General features: G+C 32.5%; 1 protein-coding gene across 1 annotated transcript in view; it reads right to left on the bottom strand.

The window, feature by feature from the left end:
- Positions 1-25628, bottom strand: part of LOC119839756 — a 162950-nt gene that overhangs the window by 125884 nt on the left and 11438 nt on the right. The window contains exon 2 of the mRNA XM_038366195.1: positions 1396-1430. The gene's annotated coding sequence lies outside the window, so the exon portion shown is untranslated. The remainder of the gene's footprint in view (positions 1-1395; positions 1431-25628) is intronic.

Here is a 25628-nt window from a genome sequence, read left to right as displayed (position 1 = left end):
GGTATTTTTGTGTGATTCGGCAAGAATCGTACAAATAAATTTTTTAATATCCTATTCTACTAATTCTACTATCCTACTAATCCTACTAATATTATAAAACCAAAAGTTTGTAAGGATGTGTATGTATTTGCTACTCTTTCACGCAAAAACTACTGAACCGATTGCAATGAAATTTGGTACGTAGACAGCTGGACAACTGGAATAACATATAGGCAACTTTTTATCCCGATATTCCTACGGGATACGGACTTACGTGAGTGAAACCGCAGAGCGCAGCTAGGTAAGTCGCATATTATTTACATCGAATCGATTTTATGACCATAACATATCGATGTATCGTTTCCATTATTTATTAGTTAATGACTGTTTCACCCGATATCTAATTCTGCGACGTGACTTAATAAGAAAGGCGTAATTTATGTGAAGCCATCCGAGAGACAGTTCAATCTGTTATCCATTTAAACTCCGTCAAATATTTACCAAAACATTACTTACCTAGATTTATTGCGTTGTAAATCTTAAGTTTTTCTCGCTTACGTCACACCTTACTCCAGTGCTGACGTTGAAATAGAATAATTTAGGGCATAGCTTCGTTATTGAATGCCAGAAGTCATCGATTGTTTTAGTGTCATGAGTTTCATAGAACTTTTTTTTTATATATATCACCGTCGGCAATGGGTAAGCCATACCACCGCCCATGAACATTTGGAGAGGCGTAAGGTCATTTGCAGACCTTACGTCTCTACAAATGGATTGCCGATCTAAAATTGGAAAGGGACTAGGGAGGGATTGATTAGAGGAATGTAGGAAAGACATGGGAAGGGTGAGGAAAGGGATATTGGCCTCCGGCTCCCCCACTCACCGAACGAAACACAGCAGTATGCTAAAAGAAATAAAGAAATATCATTCTTTTGGATTCTTTGTTACGCTTTGACACAAAGCGCAATTGAAACTAAATTAAATACGCCTCCAATGGAAAGTGAGTCATTAATTAAAATCCCTTATGTAAATAACTACAGCCTATTTTCCCTTATAATAATCCTACTTATCCTACTAATATTATAAATGCGAAAGTTTGTAAGGATGTGTGTGTGTTTGTTGCTCTTTCACGCAAAAACTGCTGAACCGATTGCGATGAAATTTGGTACAGCTGGACAACTGGAATAACATATAGGCAAACTATTTATTCCGATATTCCTACGGGATAAGGACTAAACGTGATTACGGGTGAAACCACGGGGCGCAGCTAGTTACACATATAAAATTCACACACTATCACAAGGTCTACTAAACTAGGGCGTTATGTTTTTTCACACTTAAAATGTACTCGTATTTATTAATTATATTGACCTTTGCCCTCTTTTCACTTCTCTTAGTATCCTAAAAACTACTTACTCAATATTCTTTCTTTCATTTCAGCTTGGAGGGTCCTGAAACAGATAAAATGTGAATATAAAACAGTGGAACTATTATAGAATTTAAATAGAAAAAACTCATTGTTACAATTGCATAAAAATGCAAAATCACTAAACAGAAAGTCGAAATTACAATGTATATGCTAAAATTTTTAGTAGGAAACTGTTAAAATGCAATCTAATAATCTCGTAGGTAACCTCAAACATTCCAAATGCAAAAAGCGCTCGCCGGATAAATAAGATCGTGACACGATTGCGATAAATAATTAATCCACATTCTCGTCACTGACAAATAAATCGATCGAGCGCTAATAAATATGTATAAAAATAATAAATATTTGTATGTAAATGCACGCGTTTGCAATAAAGTGTACCGTCGTCTAGACGGCGTCGGGGCCCGCGACAGGTATGCAACGTATAGTGGACCACCGTGTCAGAGACTTACGTCCTTATGCTTGTTTTCATTGTCTTCAAAATAATGTGTTTACATAGAGGAACAAAATTTTATAAGACAAAATATGTGCAATCTTACGTCTTTACTATATATGTGATATGATTAATATGGAAAAAGATGTCGTATTCCGTACGTATTATAGGCTTAGCACGTATTGAGATTAAAAGCTCGCGTTTTGCTGCAGGAAACCGTAGTGTATAACACATTGCTTTCTTTACAAGCACGCATTAGCTTTTTTTTAGTGACTGATTTTAAAACCGCAACTGCCATTTTTTGTAAAAAAAATCACAAAAAGCGCGCCATATTTTTGTGTTTCGTAGATGTGTCGATCATGTGACGCACGCACGGCCATAGAGTATTATATTTTTATTCCATATTCAAATGAGAGATACTGGCCTATGTCTTGTAATCATTCAACAAAATATAGATAGTATAAAGCAAGTTGCTTCCCGCGTTTGTCCTATATATGTATGTATGTTGAGATCTCTAAAACAACACAACGGATTTGGATGTTTTTTTTTTTAATAGATGAAATGATTCAAGAGGAAAAAAGTAATATGTAAAATAACATCTATTAAACTACTTCGAATTTAACGCGGGCGAATCCGCGGGCAAAAGCATTTATGTAAATAAAGGCTTACTTGTATTGTAAACTACCCGCTAAGAGATACATGGGCTGAAATACATTTACCCTTAACATTTAACTTTGAAGCCACCTAAAAATATGCCAATAAATTTAAATCCATCAGTCCATTAGATGAATGGTTGATAAATAATATATAATTAGCACCAACATAGTTGGGTCTATATTCAGCATTTAAACTCGTCTGGACAAATGTCACGGCTCGATGGACCGATAAACATCTTTATTGCTGACTTCCGGTGAGATTGTATTGGCGCGAAAAAAAGTTTAATTGATGGTAATATGCTTGAAAAGTGAAAAATGCGTAAATTTGCACTTTATGTGGATAAAGCTTAAGCTGGTCTATTTTGTTTTGAAGATGGATCCAATTTTTTTTTCTCGTTGTACTTTGCCAACACTTTTTTTTATGTAGAAACAATAATTCCAGTAAATAAGACGTAATTAGAAAATCACAAAATATTTAAAAATGGTGTCGCTTTTTACCATGCAAACCCCTTCCGACGTTTTATGTTTTTTTTTTGTAAACGTGTTTTATTAACATATTTTTTAAATTAAATGAGTATGCTTTGTATTCAAATCAGGATAAGGTTTTTAAGAAAGTCCCTTGATAATTAATAAATTTTGTCCAGGAAAAAATAAAAAAAAATTACTCTGCTAGATACTATTGTTTCTCAATTAATATTTTCATGAGTACGAATTAGAAAGTACATTTACTATATAGGAAATGCATTACCACAAACTTATTTAAGAAACGATAATGCAGTACACTAGTTTTTACTCACACATTGTGCATTCCATAACACTTCAATCGATGTCCGTGTCGCGCAATCTATAGCACAGTGGCGCCACCTTCTCTAATACACACATAAAGCGCCCATTCACGTCACTACGACATTAATTCTCAACTCTATTTCTTTTGACGTAAAGTTCTATTTGAAATCCTCTACTCATTCATTTACACGTTTAACTTTGTCACGGCACACGCGCGTAGACTTCATTTTCAACAATCACATTATTGACTCATTTAAAGGGTGGCATTCATACAAAGCACTCTTTAAATGTACTCTTTCCTTTCCCATTTGTCATTCCAGTTACTTTACAACGGGATGGAGCGAATTAAATAGCTTTCGCAAATCGTTCAAACGTGTATCGAGTGCGAATTACGATTCTATATCGATTCTGTATCGATTACGACGCAAATCGACGGTAAAATGGATATTTCCTGTTCCACTCAAGAATATTGAGATTTATTGTCAAGTTGAAAGCAAATTCGAAGGGATATCTTGAAAGGAAGGATTGGTATCCTTATAGTTGCCAAGCAAAACACCTATTCTAGAACTTATAATCGGTTTAACAGAAATGTATAAGCCTTGTTATAGTGCTGAAACTAATGAAACAATATTTGCTCACAAATTACAAATTTTGATAGCTTTAATAGACATTTTTTTAATCTTGTAAATAAAGTTTTACAGAATTTCAATATGAACTTTGTAAACTAAACAAAACAATTATTTCAATACTACAATTTCCAAACGCTACAAACCTAATAAATGTTCTAGTTAATATTTATATTCATATTTATAATCCATATTTCAGCGGATTATTTTTGATTACTATTCTAAACTGGTAACATTTTATACAATTTTATCATCTGTTAATAAACAAGGCTCTTAATCCCGCCAATATTGCAAAGTCTGACATGTGTCAACGGGATGTCAAATAAATATGGCGGTTTATTTGAAAGTAGAACATTTCGCCCACCCAATTTGACAGCTCCCAGATAAGACGTTATGGTTTTCAGACTGCGCTAATGTGTTTGAACCAATTACCTAATTTAGAGGATCCTTTTACTCAAGAGCCCATATATATTCGCATGTATTAACTAAATGTGTATACATTTTCAATAATAATTCGATGGAGGAAAATAGGCTTCATCTCGAATTTTTATTTAACAAATATTAAGTTCCATTATTTACATATAACACTTTACAAAAATCTACAATGCTATTGTTAGATAAAGCAGACTAACAAATATCAGGATATATCATTAATTAAAGGTACTTAGTAAATCAACATGTAGACAAGTAATAACTCAGGTAAAAGTCATGTATCCCTCAAGGCACTAGCCACGAGTATTGATACCTATTCCCAACTTAATTGGACTACGATAAATTTTAGACCGTGTCAAAGTTAGACCACTTTAAATTGACCCAAAATTACTCCGTTGAGTGAGTCATTTTAATCAATTATTGTAAGTAATTTGATATGCCGTTTATAACTTTACACACTGTTTTCTTCGATAAAGCTTTTCACACACTGTTAAACGACCTATTCAGAATTTTCCAAACATCAAGTATTTTGTTTAATTTTCGGGTGCGTATAACCTAATTGTATGCTAGAGATATGATGAGCCTATAATGAAGGGTACCATCATAGAACAACGGATGTTTGACCTAACTTTTTTTTTATGTCATTGTCGGCAATGGAGCTGGTGGGACGCCTGATGGTAAGCGCTACCACTGCCCATGAACATTTGTAGATGCATAAAGTCGATTACAGACCTTACGCCTCTACAAATGGATTGCCTACTTTAAATTGGGAGGGGATTAAGAAAGGATGGGCGAGAATAAAGGAAAGGACTGAGAAGGGGAAGGATAAGGATATGGGCCTGTGTGTGTCACTTGCCTTTATAATTAAAACACAGAAGGGTAAAACATCGTTGCTATTGTTCACTTTATCAACTATAACCAAGCGCAGTGCGTACAGCAAAATCCCAGCAAACAAATTCGTGGTAGCGAAATTAAGCGCACTACTTACGCTTATCGTTAGATCGCTAGTGTTTAATGTAAATATAGCAGCTGTAATAATATCGTACTAAGTACTACTGTGCCTTTTATTCTAATGACTTGTGATATGATTTTTAGAAGTATACATTGAATGGAAAAGAAGTTATTCGCTTCTTCTGTGGAGCAAGACTGACTTTTTGAATAGCCACCTGGGAGCGTTTAATAAATTGACTTATCCACATTTCACAATGTGTCCTTCACAAAAGCAATTGAAGCAAAATATGGTGAGGGAACCGGCATGTCTAAGACACAAAATCGACGACATGTGACATCTGCCAATTTTTTCATCCCGTTGGTTATAATCTGAACTTTGCGTAAACTATGGCCTGAATAGAAGGGCTATTTCCCAGCAGCGGGAACATATATGGGCTGATGATGATGATGAACACATTTCCATATAAATAATAAATCTTTACGTCTTAAAAACCTGCCTTACATTATTATTTATTCACATCACATTTTTGAAAATATGGCATGTTGAAAATAAAATTTTTGCGGTTTCAACTTTGACTTTAAGAATTACATACATGCATAAACAGAAGTTATGAAGACGTCAATCGTGCGTTTGTGTTTTTTTATTATTTTGGCAATTTTAAAGCATACATTACAATAACTAATAAGTAACAAGCTTAAACCAAAAGAAAAAACATATTTTGAATCAGACAGACGAACTTGACAAACGCATTAAAATTAAATAAGTAAAATTCAAGGTTTTATATGGTCATTTCTAAAATAGTAACTTTTTAATTTACTTGCTCGCAATCCTTTTAAGCCAAACGCTAAAATTACCTTTTATTAATTTAGTTACTTAATAAATATAAGTACGAATCAACTATGAAAGCTTACCGGTATTTGAAATACAAATATTATGAAATAGTAATTCGCACCTCGCGGTTACCGTATCAAGCGGTCCTATCTCCAGGTATTTAGGTTCAAAATGGTCTGTAACATTGAGTCATAATTACTATTGACTACAAACTCTTAATCAATTTGATCTCGATCCTCTCATGTCTCAATGTTTGATTTAATGGTGGCTATGTTTGTCCGTGTGTGGATAGAAACGTTAAAAATAGAAAATGTAAACAATGGCTCGATATGAGTTTCTAAATCCATGGCAATATCGATGATTACAGTTGTAATAGCTTCATCTGCGTCGCTTTCATTAGCTGAAATAGCATTTCAGTTATGTTTACGGTGGGATATCTTTGTTGTTTAAATTTAAACTTATTTTTTTACATTATTGGTAGGTCCCTACTTCTCTAATAATATTATAAATGCGAAAGTAACTCTGACTGCTGTCTGTGCCTTAACCTCTGAACCAATTTGGTTGAAATTTACTCCAGATATTATTTTAGACCCAAAGAAGGACATAGAGTTATATAGTACAGATTTGATCTCGGATATCCACTAAGCGGGAGAAACCTCGGACTATTTATCTATTACTTTGATTACTTGTACGGAAAGCCAGTAAAAAAATAAATGCCAATACTAAAAACGCTGGGTTTGTTTAGTACGATATAATATACGTATTACTCCAAAGATAAACAAGAGCCACCACGTTATAATCAGCATTCATTGAATCAAAAAAAGCATTGCTGAAAGAAGCCTCGCCTCACATTAAAATATTTCACCTCATCTGACCACCAGTGCCCCATATAACTATAATAAATCAACCAAAGCTTTATCCTACATTGCAAATATTACACGCAAGCATAACAAAGATTGACCTAACACACAAACAAATTCCACACTCACACAATTCCGTGAACACATTGCAAAACATAAACAAGGAACTGCGGACTTAATACTTGGGCTTCTTTTGATCTCTTGACTTTCTCTGACAGCCTGGTACACGACTGCATATTTCGCAGCATTTAATGGGAAAAGTAAATATCGTAAAATAAAGGGGCTTGGTAAAAATAGAATTGTAGCTGAATTCGGTTAACCATCAGTGTATTGCAGTTTGTTTAAGTTAAGCAGATTCCACGTGGGCTGGAGGAATAATTCAGGCTAAATATTGCACGATAAGATAAGGTGCTTACCCACTCTAAATGTTATGTGCACTTTGTTAGGTCATACAAACCCGTGAGAAAAGGTCAAATCATAAATGAATTAAAAACAAAAAAAATGTTATTCGTGATTTTTCCTTAGCACAGAGTAGATATACTTAACACTTAAAAGACTAAAACTACAATAAAAGTGTCTGATCATCTGGTCAAAACTTGACACTGGCAGAATCCATCCTTAGTGGAATCAGGAATCACTAATTAAGAATACTTAAAGAAAAATAATAAGGCATAAATCAACAATTATCACCCTAATTTACTAGATTTCAAAGTTCTCTTCATATATAAATATAGAATCAATTCGTATTGTTTAATTTAAGGACATCATTTTATCCGTAGGAGTACATAATCATGTATGGAATAAAAATGGAATATTGATCATTATTTATAATAATATTGACTCAATGACATCTCAACAACCCAGTAACTATAGTACTTACCTTATACCTACCTATATACTGTAATACCTTGTCTCATATTTCTCGTACTAATGCAAGGCGTTAGAATCACAAGGAACCATCACCTTAATAACTCCCTTCCTTAAAATTGAACCCAATATTGGCAGATAGAAGCCGTGTAAAAACACCTCTCGTATCTGTTAACAACATCCAAAAACGTGTACAGATTAACTCCTAAAATAGCGCTGTAAATACGTGGTGTAAATAAATGTCGGTGGATTGCGTCCGATTGATATATGGATGGATCCGGCGTGTCTGCGGGTATTTTACCATAGACTAACGTGGAGATATGGCAACAAAATATCTTCCGTCTTAAAGTTTCATAATCCGTTTGACAATTTTTGTATTCTGCTAAGCCTATCTGTCTGTTACAGGTTATCAGTGACTCTATAAGCAAGTGGTGGAACTGACTGTAATATTAATATGCGATATGAAACGCGATTTAGATTTTGTTTAAAAAATCGAAATCAAACAATTGACTCCGTTGAGTCCCTTATTTCTTAATGTTTATATAATTTTTTTGATTAACCGCATCAAAACGATTTATGAAAACATCATTTAAACTTATCGTTATTATCTAGAAGTATGCACTCATTATTTATACTCTGGCATAATAATTTACCATCAGTCGAACCACCAGCTCAGTTGCCCGCTATGACATAAAAAAATATCACTAATTCACAGAAAGGCGCAATAGGAATCTTTAAGTATTAATGAATGTACGGTGTTCGTACAGCAATTTACGCCGACAAGCGAAAGTTTAGTATTACATTCAGTTCGCATTCGATCACCATACAAATCGCGCGTACTCACAACCATCAACCAAACCATATAGAATTAAGACAATAAACGGATTATTGTACTTAATTCTTTTATTTACAAATCATTTCAAAATACTCTGTACGGGCCCTACAACCCCGTACAATGAAAGTTATACTACGTACTAGATTTAGCTACCTTTAAATTGTCAAGTATAAAAACCATTCAATTATGGTTATATAATTAAGCATTTATAGGGCAAGTACTTCACAAAAATAGCAGACATTCCTTTTTAGAAACAAGGCAGAACCCAATCTTTATGCATTGAAGAATATTGTATTCGTAACGCATCTGTAACTAAAATTTATTAATCTTTGCGAAAAACTAAGTTCGAAGAAAGCATGAACGGTGTTACGTTTAACTGGATTCAGATAATATTGACATTACATATTAAAATAATTTCCTAGTACAGGATAGTGTTCAAAGGAAAGTCTTAAGGTTTATTTCTAGAGAAAATCCTTGCGAACTAAACTTTACAATAATACGGAAGCGCTCTGAATATATTGTGCTATCAACCGACTTAAAAAAGGAGGTTATCAAATGGACACTAGTTTATTGTTTTTGTTACTTAAAAACTTTGGAATGGATGACCAATTTTGATAATTTTTTTTTTTTGTGTTTGAAAACTGGTACTCAAATTTAAAACGGTTGACCACAGTGACCACAGCCCAGAGTGACCACAGTGACCACAGCCCACAGGTGGTCCTGTCCACTGATTTAAATTTAGTCTAGCCCCACAATTAAAAATATTTATTATTATTACCGTCTACTCGATAGGTTAAGTTTAATCTGACAGTACTGTTAATAATCAAATTATAACCATTTTATCTGAAATTGTAAAGAAAGTGTCATAACAAGTGAAAGCGAATGAAATGTCAATTTCGATAATTTCCTTATTACAAGTGTCGAGAACATAAACGAGCTTTATTTATAGACTGCCATAAACCCTTAACATCATAAACAAAATGACCGCGACACCATTGGCAGATATTTAATAGTTAATACCATAGATACAATCCTCGCTTCTTATGATATGCATTCGAAATAGTTTTCATATCTTTTCTTTTTTTTAATATACAACCTTGGATAAAAATGGTATGTGTATACTGGCTGGTCAGATCACGTTATCATTATAAAAAATCCTATTCTAGAACATCCCAAGAACCATGAAAAATTTTGAAAACATTTACACGCTACGTTGTTTATAATTATAAAAATCTTAGAATAGGTAAAAATCGATGATAAACTATTAATATTGCATTAAGAATAATTGTTAACTTCTAACTTCTAACTTAATAGTGTATTACACTTTTTTTTTTACTTTTCAAAATAACTGTTGAATGCATTTTTTGAAATTGTTACAAAACCTATTCAAAGATAAACAACAACAACATTTCAAACATGTAATCATATCATATATAAACCAAGGGACATAAATTGCATTATCGTTCAATGACGCAGCAAACTTATGCGGTATCTTCATTACACCTCCAGAGTGTTTTAAAAGCCATAATTCCTAATTACTTCAACAATAAGTCAAAAGTTAATTAAACTCAACGCATTTATGTCAAAACACGCGTTAAACCGACGTTGAAGTGATGCCAAATTACCAGTATTAAGTTGGTTACGAATGAATCGTAAAAATTAATTTTAAACCCATCATAAGTAAGCGTGTAATTCTGTTTTTACTGTATCAAACATTAAACAAAAGTTATAGTATACAAAACAGTTAATAAATGCTTTACAATTTTGGATCAATTTATATTTTATCGCTTTTGAGTTAAGAGCGATTTTGCGATATCAATTACTGTACAAATTAAGATCTTAGATTTTTGAATACTTTATATTTTACTAGCTGCGCCCCGCGGTTTTACCCGCCTAAGTCCGTATCCCGTAGGAATATCGGGATAAAAAGTTGCCTATATGTTATTCCAGTTGTCCAGCTGTCTACGTACCAAATTTCATTGCAATCGGTTCAGTAGTTTTTGCGTGAAAGAGCAACAAAGACACACACATCCTTACGAACTTTCGCATTTATAATATTAGTAGGATGCATATAAAAGATGTATTTTCTGATCACTATATCTACTATATATATATAGGGGATATGTTGGATCAATATAGAGTAAGTATGAAGGGAAAGTACGTACTCTTCATATTTTACCATGGACAGAAAATCCTAATCAAAGAAAATATTCCTAAAAAGATAACTACATTCAAAGATTTTCATAAATTCTTACTACACTCAGGAATCGAACCCACTAAAATATTTTAAAATAAAAAGTAGAGGTTTCATCTCCCTAAAAAAAATTATAGTTATAATCAGAGCATGCCCATGAATTCCGCACTTACATATTCAAAGCACTTAAACTATAATATTTATTTGTTTAGTAATGTCAGTCGATGTCAGTGTGATTTTCATTCAATATTTTTTGGTAAAATCATAAACGTAAAAGCTTATCTACACTGCGTGTTAGAATTTCTATTTATTTACAATGATTTCAGGAATGAACAAAATTATATTACTCCATATTGTAAACTAAGACTCTTTAACATTATTTAGGAATTGGATACCAAACAATATATTACAATTAAATCGTAAATTCAGCGGAACAGAAGATTTATGCGAAGCGCGGTCTACATGTTGAAGTGAATAATTACAAGGGGTTCAGGAAGCTACATTTTTCCTCACTGATGTAGGCTATTTTGGGATATAATGAATATTTTAAACATAACAGATTATTATATCAACATAAACATGACTTTATTTCATATTATATGATGAAGGAAAACATTCAAGAATCAAAAGTTCGACGACATGTGACATCTGCCAACCCGTACTTGGCCAGCGTGGTGGATTATGGCCTGAACCCTCATAAGAGACCTGTGTCCCAGCAGTGGGAACATATATGGGCTGATGATGAACGCAAGCATGTAGAATGTATAATCACAGTATTTATTTATTTAACTGAAACGAACTGAAAATGCCTACAAACGCTAGCGAACTTCTATTAAATTCCACTGATACAGATTCTACATTTTCAGGAGATTAGGGATTAACTAGTTATTCCCATGTTTTTCCTCAATAAAACAAGCTTAAACTCAACACTAATTTACTAGTTTAACAAGCTTTTGAACACTCAAATTATGAAATTTACAACGCTATTAAAACTCGAATCATGTCCACAACGCGCTTGAAGTATGGACAATTTAGTATGCTACAATGACAAATCTATCAGTGAAAGAAGTAAATTATATGGTTTATAATGTATTCAACTGAGTCTAGGCGAAGAGGCGTTTTATGTATACTCGCTGAAAATTTTATTACTACGTTTATTTAGATATGGATTCTGTTATCACCGTTCGCAACAGTTTATTTTAGTAATTAGGTGCACGAATTTTTCACTGGCGCTTGAAAACGTTTAATTAATGTGTTTGTGTGTTTGTGGTTTGTTTTAAACACTTTAAGCGAAACATTTAATTTGGAAAAATACTTCAAAATAAAGTCGTCCTTAATACTTAATACAGAAATAAAATCTCGATTTAAGCTGTTTTTTTTGCCTGTAGATCGCCCCTCTCTAGCAAGTTTATTTCCAAAATGTTCAATTATACCTACACAGTTCACATATTTCTTTTTAAGCTACAAATATTCCAATAAATACACCCCATCCTGCTCCATAAAATTACTACTATTAATAATTTCAAATGATAATTCTATTTTTTATTTCCCTAAACAACAAAAACAATTTATTTTATTATTAATGAAGTCTACGCTAGTATTTCAGTGTCCCGTCCACTTGACCTACGCAATAAAAGAGGCAAATACATGAAAAATCCGAGCAGCCCCAGTGCAGACAGTATTTATAATGTTTATGTAACTGGAGTGGCAATACGAAGCCATTTATTTGTCTGGCGACGACACACTGAGACACAATAATAGCGTAATAAACCGACCACCGGTCTCGGTCCTCTTGATAAATTTGCATTTCACATGTAAAAATGATTTTACGTGTGAAATGCTGCGATAAATAGCGACTGAGTCGACTGGCAACGTCTGCAGGGTAAATTGTATTTTTAAATATCGATATGCAGTTGCGATTTCATAATGTTGTTTCAAAACTGTTCTACGATATTCTGATCCATCTTCTTGTCGGTTTGTCGCTGACATTTGATGCTAACAATATATTTAAATAGGCGATAAATCTTGAGCAGAAAAAATTCATATCACTATCTTATGTTACTTTAGTGATTTGATCCTAATTCTGACCTATCTTATTTCTAAAATGAATCCGCAATATATATTGTAATATCAATATTAACCTATTAACTTATAACTCCTCAAACACTAGCTGCCTTAAAAGGTTAGTAGCCATCACGCTAAATAAAAGGTTATACATGAAAATCTATACTAATATTATAAAGCTGAAAATTTTCGTTGTTTCTTTATTTTTTGAACGCACTAATCTCAGGAACTACTGGTCCGATTTGAAAAATTCTTTCAGTGTTAGATAGCCCATTTATTGAGTAAGACTAAAGGCTATGTAAGTACCACAGGAGCGAACCGCTAGTACATAATAAAATTCTTAAGAAGAAACAATTATGATTGTTTTCAAAAGACATTTATGATTACTGGGTCGCGGTCGCAACTATCGGCTCGGCGACATCAAAGAATTTCTAAATAAAAATATAATGTCTTTTATACTAACAAGATGTCTTTAGCACATGTTTGTGTAAATATTAAAGTAACATTCTGTTGATGAGGGATCTATTACCCATTTTGTCCACTCCTTTTCTTGGGTATGTTATACCACAATAATACACGTTTGAAAGTTTGTGAGGAAGGATGGGTGTATGTGTGTTTATTACAATTTCACGCGGAAACCACTCAATGATTTGATTATGATGCTAATATACGAGAATACACATACGCTTTAGAAACAATGGCTTCCCCGCGGCTTAAACTGAAGAGAAAAAAGAGAAATTCAATCGATATAAATGTGAATCATACACCCATTGGTAATAGAAAATCAAATTTACCATTAACTTAAATTTAAAAATACTGTAACGTTAAATACGTTCAAAAATTAAACTTCAAGGGAGAATGTAGTTCCCATGAATTTTAAAACCTTGTTTTCTCTTTTGCCTAGCTCGTTCCAGGCGTTTGCTTCACACAATGCGGTCATTACTGGGACCTAGGTTATAAAACCTTAAATGAAAATACGTTAACATTGTGCCAATTTGCAGTATTTTTATTCGGTCCGGCTGACTCGAGTCTTGGTTAAAGAAATGCAATTTTTCAATGCTAATTGCGTATTGTGGCTCAAATCTTATCAAACAAAGAGCTTTTACTAAATACAAACGGTTATTCAAGTCTGTGAAAAGGTTAAATATTGGGGTTAATACGATAGTAGGAGCAAAATATGGCAAGGATTTTTTAAAATTCAAAAAAGTTTAATGTATGTACATACATATGAAATTGGTGCTAAATAAGGTATCATTATGTTTAAGGCAGGATAAATGACATGCGAACATAGAATCAAGATAAACAAAAGAAAATAAAGTACCTGTAAATGGCGGTCTTATTGCTAGTTAGCGATCTCTTCCAGACTACCATGCGATATAAAATAGTTAAATTCTATGATACGAAATAATACGTAGTACATAATATAATGATAATTTAATTTTTAGCATATTTTAAGAGGCTTCTTAAGCTCCGTTTTTAATAGATAATTAAATGAGACGTACAAATAACTGAATAATTAGGTCCATAAAACATAAACTATAAGCCTCAAACCATATATCATTCATAGTAATCAAATAAAATACTTTTAACATTATAAATATTTATTACGTTTTGAATATTCATATATTATTAGAATTTACCGCATTACAAATGATGAATCACAAGATACGTTAGTTTTAACACTCGAATAAATGTTCGGACATAAATTTATAGGTCCATTATTAAATACCCCATTAATCCGGCTAATGGGATTACTTAGGGCCTAATTAAAATAAATAGTAAGTAAAAATACTTAACGCCGTTGGAAAAATTTTAATTTCCCTGCTTGTTTTGTAGAAATATTTTACCTCATTGTTACTACTGTATTACTGTTGAAATATAGTAATCAATAGATGATAATTATTATTACGTGTTAAATTTTGTTATTTCTTTGGGGCTCTTTTCGCATACATTGACCCCATTCAGGCTCGTATATAAAATCTATAAATGAAACAATATACTAGAGAACACATTGTCAATGTGAATATTTGCTGATTTAATTAGAGTAGGTTTTAATTACTTTTTGTACCGTACCTAATTGTACCGTTTGCCTGCCTCTACTAAAGTGATGGTATACGGTAAGAGGTATGGAGTTAAGCGGTCTCTTGCTCGCCATAATGAATACGTCACTGTAATACAAATTAGCTACTACTTACGTATATATTCAATATCGTCTTTGACCCTTCAATATCACCATGACCAGGTCACGTGTTTAACGAAAAATGCATATAATAACACACAATTATACTCTTATTTGCATAGAATTCTACTTCTGCGTTTATCTTTATCGGTTTCTAGTTACATCGTCATAGCTATGACATGATCTTTAGATAAAAGCGATTATTAATCGTACTTTATTATAATCAAGCTCTCAATTTGCACTTTAATTGTGTCTTGAAAAAGTAATTAATTTAATTATTTACCAACTGATTATACAATAAATGTAAAATAATATATAGAAGGTTAGAAAGTTAAAAGAACATATAAAAAAACTCCTTTGATTTATAATGAACAATTTTCAAGTTTGGTAATAGTATTTTACTTAAAATAAATACGACAATAACATAGTAATGACCCTTTAAATGTGTTTCCTCAACAATTCATACGGGATGTTCTTAACTCACTCTGCGGATATGCCACTACTTAAAATTTTAACTTATTGACACATTGAAATTTGACGAATTCCACATACATCATTTAACCTGTCAAAACAGATAAACTCTTGTAAAGTGTAATCGATTAATTATGCTTTTTAAATCGGCGACGTGATCAATAATAAAGTATACGGCCAAATTAAATTGATTCATAAACAATAACAAGCACAATGAAATATATCCATTGAATAAGCAAATAAAATTTAATTAGTTTACAGGCAATTGAAACAACGCAACTGTCACTGAGCTGGCAGCTGAGGCTTATCACTGTCTAGATCTCTAGATAGCACTGGTGTAAGTCAAGCCGTTGATTGCCCGTAATACCTTCATTAAAAACTAATTCGTAATTTGAATGTATGTGTCGGGGTATCAATTGGGCGGCACAAACTTCTCGGAGTAAATATAATCGATATTAAGGTTTTACCTGGTTTGCTACGTGGGACGACTTTTATCTATATGGAGATTTACATATTATTTTTTATATTATTACAATTTGCTACCCTGCCTTGGCTTGTAAATTCCTCAATTTGCTTTCAAATGGTAAGAAGTTTTAATCGACAGTTATTCAGTTTATTCGTTACATATAAAATACAAATCTTTGCTCTTCATAATATTAGTTTAGGTTGAGTTTATTGTTTAACTGTTTCTCAATGAAAATAGCTTGATATAAATGCAGCCATGATGTATTTCTTATGCGTATTTCGTGCAACAAATTTATCAAATAAAAGCTACCATTACATTCTAATATTCAATAAAATAGGTTAACTTATTGTATCATTGAAATAAATGAAATATTTATACAACAAACGTGCGGTTGCTTATTTATTTCCTTGTTTTGCGAATGATAAATATTGAAATTAAATTTGAACTGTTAACGTTTAATAAGTATTTGTTTTATTGTCTTAAAACGTTGGTACAATATTTAAATACAACACGCAATCATGCGCATTATCTTATGGTAATTATTTAAATAGATCTATATTGTGAGACTACAGTACAAACAGATAGATAATGTTAATATGAAATTGAGATTTTCAATATAAGTAACAGTTAACGTACCAAATGGACGTAACTGAATACTTATTACATATACGTGTTTGTCCCAAAATCATACCACAATCTCCTTACCAAATAATCCTTAAAATTCTAAAAAGTTCCATTGACCCCATCCGCCATCCCGTATCTCGTCCATCGCCTGCGACACTAACGGGAGCCTTTATTAGATAACCAACTTTCACCCAATTACATGCTCCACGTTCATGTCTTAATAAAGTATTGATTTTATTGCCGCTGGTCCGATATAGACCGCGGGTCCAATTAGCATGGGATATGTCACAACTCACTGCATGGAGATCTGATGACATATTTATTATATGGAGGGTTAAGAATACCTGAGAGTGCGTAGGAACTAGGCCAAACTCGTTTTGAAAAGAAACCCATAAGGACAGGAAATTGAGGTTCCATTAATTTCCAATGTTTCTATAAAGTTCCTTGTAAATGCAATCGAAAAGCTACCGTTTCATTTCATAGCAGTATTATGATAATTTGTTTTCATGCACTTTTTATCTGGAATCTGTTTTTGTCCTGAAACTTATTTTCTGTATATGTGAAATCCAGTTTAATCGTCATCCCTAATTTACCAATGTAAATATATACATAATTCATTGAGTTTTGTGAATTTATTGAATGCACAGTTTTGTAGTATAAAATTTATCGACTTTTCGATATGTGCTATCAATGTATCAATCTATATATTGTAACAAGATACTTACTGGTGTAAAAGTTAACTATTCCAGTCAATATTATACAAACGGTTTATTTAAATTCCTCCATAATGTTTAAAAACATAACATTAATAACTTATAAAACGATAACTTTGCAAATTTCGTTCCCAATAACAAAAAATAGTTATTGCTTAATATCCGACTGTAAATAAGGTTTTAGTCATATTAAAGACGCGGCTTAAGATCTTGGAAACAAATTTTAAGAATAATAAAACAATAAATCAGTGTTAGTAATGTTGATGATGTAATTTACGACGTTGATTGCTCGTTTGAGAATCGATAGGCTTAATAATACTGTTTGGTTAATGGTGTATCTTCAAATGCTTTACATATTTATGTGTATTTTTATTGAATTATTAAAGGCTCAGCTTAATAAAGGGCGGTTCTACAAAATCTTCAATTAAGCTTTGGTGCAGTTTTATTATGAAATTGAGCAACTAGAATACATGCTACATTTAGACTCATCATTCCAAATCCATAAGTTAAAATGACAGAACTGGCGCATAACACCTGCGCAGACACAAGAAGTAATTGCGATACTGCTGTTAAAAGCTATCATTTCGTTTTTCTTCCATGATGACTTATCAAACATTTCTGCATTCACCACATCAGATCATCATCATAAAATGCCAGAAATTAAACTATTTTACTTTTATCATTATCCTAAAAACTCTTTATACATTTGCACACGATTTCTGTATTTTTGCTTTTTCTACTTGAATACACACGTTTACCGTCTATACATAAGGTAGTTTTTAATGATTAACTACTAAATTACTTCAGCTTTCAAATATTATCTACATAGTACCAAAATTCAAACGTCTTGAGGCGTGGGTGCGTTACTAAATCTATAATGATGAAATTTAATTCTAATAAATATAAAAGGGTCATAAACCCAGTAATCTTAGATTAATTATATGTTGTTATTAATGCATTTTCGATTCGATAGCCGTAAATAAAAGAGGCTGGCTATAATTGGTCCAGAATAATCTTAGATTACTATGCGCATAATTAGATTGGACGACGTAACGGAAGCATTGCAGAAGCAAAGGATTTTGAATAAATTTCGTTAATGCTTTAATTTCATAAAGGTAATTGTAACTCGGAAGTTATCTGTAATATATTATTTCTCTATCGAAAAGGTGGTAATATTATTTTGCAATAGATCTAATAAGCTTCCATACACAAAAGCTTTGTTCCCATATATAAAATATCAACCATTAACGCTTTCATCGCTTATAAATCAAACAAAACTTCTGAACAATAGAACTAGTATATGAACAATTATAAACTAAAAACAATCAATTCAAATAAAAAAATAATAATAATTTCCTCAACTCGCGCCAAATCTATTCACACCACAACACAATAACAGCACGCGCAACACCGAACTATCGTGTGTTATCCTCCGCTGACATTAAAAACGTCAACCGCATTTATATTTTTAAAAATATCAGACGATACAGCTATTTATACTTTACTACAATTTCCTAGAAGTCGAGTTTTAACGTTATTGATCACTATTAGGTTTATTTGCGGAATCTCAAGTATTTCTCGTCACATTTAATTGGATTACCGCCAACCGGTGAGCTGATCAAACTATTAAGGATCTCATCATAGTCAATCGTAATGCACGTTAAGAAAAAATGCATCTCAAATCGTCGTCGTGACGAACCCTGTGAAGAAATGATTTTAAGAATATCAAATAGCAAGAGTATACACAAATAGTCGAGTACGAGTACAAACTTCCTTTCACGCGTGTGTAAGTGAATTTAATTTATCATAACATGGACATTGTTTAGTTCAAGTGATCAGAGATACTGAAGAAAAGCATAAACGAGAGACCTATGTCAGTGATTGGTATTACAAACTACTTTCTTTCATTTATAATACACAAATCACAATGCACATAAAATATTTCCAATATTCATTAAGAAAAAATCTTCCAATTATCACAATTGTTATTAAACTAGATATACACACTGCAATGCTGCTATTTTTCTAAATTAATTAATGATATTTTGTAAGTCTTCAGTAATTAATTTATGGGTTTTGTGCGCTAGTTTGTGGCGGGAATTGATTCCGTGCCATGATTATATTAAACAAAATTTAATCAGACTTCGTGACACAATTAATCTTGGTTTTAAAAAGATGTGGTTAAAACCGGTAATGAAAGATCTGATACTATGAACTTTCATTAATTTTAGACTGTAATGAAATAAACATGACGTAATATTGGAAATATAAAATCTGAATCAATTAAAGCCTTTTGAAGTCATCTCTCTTAATCATTTTACAGACAGGAATCCTAACACATTAATATATGAATTAAGCAAACAATTACTCTATTACTGATTCAATTACATGTATGTATGTAAATAATAAATGATAATTTAGGCATGCAAATTTACAATAAACTATTCTTAATTACCTACTGTTTCTCTTTATATTTATCATAACTAGCTATAGCCAACTTTCGTGTAGATGTTTGCGTATCAACAAGAAAATTTTGATTTAAACTACCCACGACCTACCTTAGCTGTTTATTTTCTTCTAGTATTTCAACTTTTCACCATTCGAAACTAATACATACATCTAGTCTTAAATTTCATATACAAATCTGTTCGAAAGATTCACAGACATCTCATATTTTCCTCCTTATTTTCGAATCCATAAAGTCATATGAGTAAATCCGAAGGTTAGTTCCTATTTGAAAATGTTGTTGTCCAATGTCGAGAATGCTTCGACACAAATTGGGCCAGCACCGGGACCGCACCGGGGTAGTACCACACCCCCACAGAAATCTATTGTCTAACAGATAATGCTCTGCATATATCAGAATATTAGTTCACCAGAAGGAAAATCAAAATGTATGTTAAAACATGTCATGCAAACAACTTTCTTCACATATAATAGTGAATGGGTCTACAAAATTTACATAGAACATCCTTCCTATGCTTCCTTCATCATCTTCGTTCGACACGGCTAAGTAAATCAGGTTATCTATATCCAATGAACGTGTTGCCACTGGACACCTGTCACGACACGTCACGCACACACGCACGCGTAATCACGCTGCGCATGTGGTTACCAATTCGGCGTAGGCGATGCCGTGCAATTACGCACTGATATTATCCAATGATTTTAATGTTATCGCTTTTAGGGTTGAGAAAATTTTTAAAAGTGTGAAAAAATTTATTACCTAATGACCAAGTCAGACATCGTTCTCCCTGAAAGGACAAAAAACCATCATGCTGTACATAAGAGTCATAATATAATATCTCCTGTCGTCAAACAAAAGTGATCTTCAACGTGTTGTTTCATCATTGTTGCTTTCATGTATTGGAGGAATATGGTGATATTTGCAATGTTTATAATGTGTTTAAAGATGTTCTACTTCTTTTTATGGACGCCCGTTAATAATAAATATATCATTCCCCTATTTTTTTTTTTGTAGTAAACATATATGCTCAACTGCTGCTTCTCACATTATTCCAAGTCCAACTTTCACGTTTACAATGTTATGGTCTCCGAGTTTTGCTACATCCATGAGCAAAATATCAGGACCAATTTTTTTTTGACCTAACAGATCTGACCAGTATGATAAGTGCAACCACAGTTAGAGTTAGTGTAAATTAATTAGTAAGACAAAATTAGAATCGAGGTTTTACAACTTTGAGCTGAATGAGTCTGCGATCGAAGAATCTGCTCTAATAATGACAAGTATACCATATTTTTAAGCAGACTTAGCGGTCCGCCCCGGCTTCACCCGTGGTATATATATAGACTAAAGCCTACCTCAATAAATGGGCTATCTAACACTGAAAGAATTTTTCAAATCGGGCCAATAGTTCCTGAGATTAGCACGTTCAAACAATCAAAAAACTCTTCAGCTTTATAATATTTGTATAGATATTAGTAGTCTCTGTGGTAAAAAGCTTGAATGTGTCAAAGAGACTCATATTTTTTCAGTCATTTTTATTAACCATTCATTTTAACTGAAGAGAAGTCAAGTGGTGATTTTATGTTGTAACAAGCAAATATAACTATGAATAAAAATCCTGAACGCTTTATTTAACAGAAATAAATGTCCCAGTAATGTACAGCATTGTTTTCGAAACCTAGAAACTTGATCGAAGCCCGCGGGTCTGATCATAAAATATTGAATTGAGTTGAGAAATTTTCCACTTGCAACTTTATATTAAGCAATAAACTTTTCCAGTTAAAGTATCGTATGAACAACTTTTATGCTTAACCTCAAACTAATATCTATATAATATACACATACATATAATATATACATAAAACATTTTAAGAAAAGTTCTATATTTTTTTCCTATATCTTATCCCACATGAACAGACACCCATAAATTTTCCAACTAAAATTAAAGTATATATTCTTTGCTTCCCCACCATGTATCTCAAACGTTCAAAAGTACAGTCAGCAATGACATATTATAATAACTGCCTTAGTACCAAAACCTTCGTAACTTCGACCAATATAGCAAAGCAGATAAACAATACAATTCAGTAGCTTCTCCATTCACTATACAAGCAATCCAGGCACGTGTCCACACATCAACCATAGACAACTCCACAGATAGCATACCAAAGATTACATTATATTCCAATGTATTGACATCCCCAACATATGCCTTTGACAACCTGGCCGACTTACCGGCTGAATTGTTGGAATGATGCCTACATTTGTTCATTGATAAACCTAAAGCAGAGTAATAATGTAATACCAAAATGGGACAGGCTTGTGCTTGAAAATCAATAAGAAGGCGTCAAAGATTTACATTGAAAATTGATTATTTAGAAATTTGTGTTTTTTCTTATCTTTCTTCGATATTACAGAGTGAAAATGTCGGATAAGATTGTTGGATTTGATGTATGAACGCAAAAATTTTACGTCAATCAATGCTGTTGGTTGAAATACGCAAAACTCATGAAGTTTTTATGTGCACAATTTAAATTTCCTTAGTACACAATTTAAATTTTATTATTTAAGTTAATTCGTAAAGGAATAAGATCCATGAAGAATTAAATGTAGTGTGTTGAGTATAAAATTTTAAAGACCACAGAGGCTTACTGTTAACTTACATTAGCACCCATTGTGAAACGACATCATAATACAGATTTATTCGGTAACCACACTTCGTATTCCAGCAACCAACCATTTATGTTAGAAATAGATGTTAAAGTGCTAATAATATTTACAAGCAGCCCTGCAACAACGCATAGTGATTACTGGCATGCATTATGCATGAACGGCTCTTGTTAAAAACGCGTCAATCTCCCATTCTGTTGGTTTATCACCCGCAAATGATAGTGTCGATGCAATCTCGTCTTACTTGTTACCCAGGACTGTGTTTTTTCCTTGATGGTCTAGAGTAAACATGCTTAAAGTGTTAAGAAAAAATGTAAACGGGATCGTGGTGAGAGGAAGACGAATGTTCGAAGATATGAGACTACAAGCATCTTGTATAAATACATGTTTCGTGCCATGGTTTATTCAATGTGCGGTTAGTTAAAAAATACGTATTACATATCTTATGCCAGGGTTGGTGAGTGCTTTGAATTGTGTAGGTTTTGGTAATATAATATTATATACTAGCTGTCAATGCCGGCTTGACTGTAGTATTTATAAAGTCACTCAATCATGATACCTTTCTAATGGTGAAGGAATTAGATCAGTAGATAGTTTTTGTGTGAATACATCACAAACGTACTTAAAAATACACAAATATTTCTTTTATAATATTAATTTACTCCTTTACAATTTACTCCAGACGTTATCGTATATAATGGTTATGGTGTACCAGCCAAATTATTATGCAGAATTTAAACTAAATCTAAATCTCATTGAAGTGTACTTTTAAAATCATATTCATCAATATTCAATGAACCATTGGATGAAGTAGTTAAGCGTGTTTAGTTTTTGAGCCAACTCGGCAGGGGTCTGAGAATCGCGTGCCCACAAACCCCGGTAGACGCCAATTAATTTCGAATTGGACGTAATTTGCGGTCGCCATTTTATTTTCATTTCCCGCCACGATGTGAAACTTGTTCCTCTTCATGTCAAACTTTTCGAAAGGCGTAAGTCGGCGTGTAAATGAGGTAACGAGAAAATTGTTAATTTATTGGGCATTAAATTGTATACATTTTCTGCAATTATTTTAACTTATATATAGCGTGATTTCAAAAGGATTTAAATAACTCTATAAATATTCGTATTATACAGAAGTTCGATACCAGAATAATTAATATTGAAATTATTGTTAATTTTAAATCAAATAGGATCTTTGGTAACCTGCTAAATAGAGATTTAATTATACTATTTTCAACTAGACGTAAGTTGTGTAAACGAATACTTTGTTTTTTTCTGAAAGATTTAAAGAAGAACTTAAATGGACATTAAAATTAATAAATATCGATATTTTATTTTTTATTAAAACGAATGAAAACATACAAAGAAAATTATGATGCACTTATATTTAAACACACTAAAATCGTTTATAATTGCAAACGTACTGTTTTTTGCAATTTTCATTGCATCAGAATTTCAACCTTACCTTTAAACTATTTGCGTATACGAGTACTTTCATCTTCGTTAGCCAGTTCACACGACACAAACTCGTTGCATATTTATTTACAGTGAATATTAATTAAAAACAACTTTATAGTAAATAATCAAGACTGGTTCGGTCCGATCGAATTAATATCTCGGTTGTCTATTGCAGCGCTCAGTTGGGGGTTAAAGCGTATTTACATCAGTTGATTGCGACACTATGTTGCCATGGCAACGATAAAACGGTTAAGAGAAATGGCGGGAATCCATTTTGACATAATATTCTGACCGTTGGCATTACACCCCTTCTAGTCAATATAATCTGTACTTTTGTGCTTATTCAATACAGCTGAAATCTTTTTAGGTTTGTTTGAATGAGCTAACGCTTTTATAATCTTTACTTATTCCAGAACACATACTAAAAGTGAAGCCCCGTGTCCCCTAGTGGAGTATGGGGCAGATTATATACATCTGTTTCTATGATCGATTTCCTTAATGGATAAGTAGGTGATGAGCTTTCTGTGTCCTGCCAGATAGAGACATTTCTTTTTGTGCGTCCCTCCGGGAATCGAAGCCAGGAACCCTCGGCTCAGTGGTTACCACTGATCCAAGGAGGCGGTCGTCACTTTATTATACATACTCTTTTGGTTTAATATTTAAAACAAATTTAAGAATATAATATCAATGTTGGATAAGTTTATGTTATGTAAAGTTAAAAACATGTTCTACCTGTAATAAGCATGCAAATATAGATGAATACATTGCAATAACTGGCTAATAAGGTCCTTATAAAATTATAAGGAGCTATTTACACTAATATAATTTAAAAATCTCATTGCAACAGTCTATAATTTACGTCTTAAATTATTATTAACTAGACGCTCGTCCCGGCTTCCCCGGATATCAAGATTCCTGTTTTATCCTAAGGAAGAATTTTATCAGGATAAAGTATTCTGTCAGCTTATACAATGTCTGTATACCAATTACTGACAGACAAACATCAAAACAAACAAATTATCACATCTATACTAATGTTATAAAGCTGAAGAGTTGGTTTGCATGTTTGCTTGTTTGAACGCATTAATCTCAGGAACTACTGGTCCGATTTGCACAATTCTTTCAGTGTTAGATAACCCATTTAGTGAGGTAGGCTATAGGCTATACATGTACCACGGGCGAAGCCGGGGCGGACTGCTAGTGTATAATATTTGTGTGATTAAATTGTGTTTTGAATATAAATTTTCATCGAATCGATCATCAAACCAATCATTTTTAGCAATTTGGGATATAGGGAGATAGCTCCAGCTTATGCTATATATGTTTCTATGACTTTCCACATTGGAATTTAATACAATATAGTATCATTGTATTAGTCATAACAAACAATGTTTTAATTTTGTAGAACAATAAATATAGAGCCGCACATTTTATAAGATTATGTGGTCAGTGTCTCTGTCTATTGAATTTGTGCCAATTTTTGGACACGAATGATGTTGTGAACTATTTTTATTTATTTATTTAACTCTTCAACAACATTGTACATAGAAAGAAACTAAGAGATAATAATAATAATGACTAAAATAAAGCGTACAATATGTTTGGCGGCCTTATCACTTAGAAGTGATCTCTTCCA

The sequence above is a fragment of the Zerene cesonia genome, chromosome 4, assembly GCF_012273895.1.
Source record: "Zerene cesonia ecotype Mississippi chromosome 4, Zerene_cesonia_1.1, whole genome shotgun sequence".
Taxonomy (NCBI): Eukaryota; Metazoa; Arthropoda; class Insecta; order Lepidoptera; family Pieridae; genus Zerene; species Zerene cesonia.
The sequence above is the reverse complement of the archived record's forward strand: the minus strand, read 5'-3'. Positions and strand labels throughout refer to the sequence as shown.